Here is a 2,520-nt window from a genome sequence, read left to right on the forward strand (position 1 = left end):
ATACGATCCTGAGCTATCTTTCGCCGAAAACACCACCTTAGGGAAGCCTCTCATTTCTCAATTTGATCTTCTGTGTGTCATGCGTGATGTGTCCGATAGAGAGAGGGACACAAAGCTGGCGAAGTTTGTGCTTAAAAATCACAGGCTTCGGATCTCGAGTGAGGATAACCGAGTTATGAATAACCAACAGGATCAGGCTGATTTTGAACGGATCGACCAAACTCTTCTATGGAAATATATTTCCTATGCGAGGTGAGGCCTGAATTCTGGGGGACGGCTCTATTAGAGCCGTTAGAGCCGCTCTATGGAAGACGAAGTCTAGGCTATGGTGAGATTTGTTTTTAGGGAACATGTTGAACCTGTTTTGGACAAGGATGATAAATATGATAAAATCACCAGGTTTTCCGCCGATATACGGGCGAGCAACCGTTGTGGTGAAGAATGCTGCGTAAGAAGAATAACATTCTTAGTTGAGTCTTAAAACAGTGTAACCTTTAATCCCAGCTCCGGTGTGTGTCTTCGATTACCGAGATGGCTAAAGCGAATGCCAAAATGGAATTACGGGATACTGTGACTGAGGCGGACGTCGATAATTCGATTGCATTGTTCCTGGTAGTCGCGTGCCGCGCATGCTCCATCCAGACTGGATGATGATCGAGTGTGCTCTCAGGAAGCGTTCATCTCTACAGTTCCCATGTCTCGAGGACCGGCATTGAGACGAAAATTTGAGGCATATACTCGAAATGCGAGACAACGAGTGCTTTGAGTGAACGTACATGTTAAGAACACATATACATGTTTCCAATTTGGTGAAGATTATAGTTGGGTTTGTAAATACATATCATTGTTCCCATGCCGTCAAAAAGATGTTACTTGAAGTAACATCTTTTTGTCCCCACTACTGTAGTGGGGAGGGAGCCGCACGTGACAAAGCCCCTGCACCGTACTTCTTTAGCATACTTTGATCCACGGAAGACCATACCACTTGTAGTTCCTCCGATTCACGCTGATGAGGAAAGACGACAGACCATGCAGGAGCCTTCAAAATGTGGGCAATGCCGAGACAATCGCTCGCATACTCATCATTGAGTCCACCGGCGCAACGTACGAAGGCAAAAGTCTGAGCTACAGGCAACTCATGAGTTCTAAGTTCAGCCAGAGAAGAAGCTTTATTAGCCGTCCCATCTTTATAGAGAATTATCCTTTTTGAATAGATCCTAGGGCCCGCTTCACCTCCTTGGTCGATACATATATTAACCGCCTTAGTATAACGATGCTCTTTCCCTCTCATTCTATCCCAAACATCCTGATCGCTAGGACTCAAGTTGACGCTCTTTCCCAGCAGCATTGAGCCTTGTGAACAGGACCCGCAGCTCGCAGTTCGGCAGATTCACGGGCACTCTTATTGGCTGGTCCTGCGACTCTCGTGTTACACGCCGCCCCTTTGCGGAATCTAGGTAATGTTGCAGGGCATTTTCGTGCGGGGTACCACGATGGAGCTCGATGGCATGCCGTACATCTGAGTACAATGGATGCCCGCCCCGATGAGGAAATTCGCTGGTGGTGATTTACCACTGGTAAATCACAGTCCTCCTGGAAGCACATAGGACAATCATTCGGGGGTCTATCTAGAGCAGCGACAGCGTATGCTTCGTGCTTTCCGAGGTGTGGACGCTCAGATTCAGGGAGATCTTCGAGCGAGTGAGCGAGAATAAGTACCTGAAAAGTTTTGAGTGGAAATGGCACTTTCCATCAGATTCAAAGAATTCTATTGCAATGTATTTACGATGTAAATTTTACATTATACTGATCGGCGAACAGGGCTTGCCGAGAATGCCAAATTACTAGATAATATCTAGTCTAGATATACAGCGAATTACACATGAATTTCACGCCCCGAAATACATGGGAACAATTCCTACCAAGTATTACTTGACATCCTTCCAACTGCAGTAGATCCATAGCTTTTTTATAATATAACATGACGTCCCCAGAATTCTCATCTCGTTGTTAGAGAAATACGCGAATGCAATTTACTCAGTGACACTGAGTCAATGTATCGTAAACTGTGTATGCGCATGGGAAGAGAAAAAGGTGTAGGTGTCCCACTACTCGGAATGAATAATCTGGGGTGAATCACCCCGGGTGATTCCTTTAATTGTTGGTACTCTGCTATCGAAGCCTTTCTTCCCGGATATGATACATTGGTGAGGCCTCTGTCTTCAAGCACTCTCTGTGCATCGGTGTATCAAGAACCTGAACAGGAAGGGAGAACCATTATCGTCTGCCTCAAACTGATTCCAGGCGAAAGAGAGTAGCGGTGCTACTGTAGCACCAAGAGCTATCATGTGGGTCTAGATTGCGAGTATTGGAACAACGCAACAGCTCTGCCGCACCATGCTTACTCTTCTCCGCTTTAGCTCCGATGCCGACGGCGGTCTAGATTCATAGCCACTAGGGCATTTCTCAACCAAGCTGCAGATCTCCGCAGAGTTGACGAATTTGTGTGCTTAAGAAAAC

The sequence above is a fragment of the Perkinsus marinus genome (genome assembly GCF_000006405.1).
Source record: "Perkinsus marinus ATCC 50983 genomic scaffold scf_1104296935528, whole genome shotgun sequence".
Lineage (NCBI taxonomy): Eukaryota > Perkinsozoa > Perkinsida > Perkinsidae > Perkinsus > Perkinsus marinus.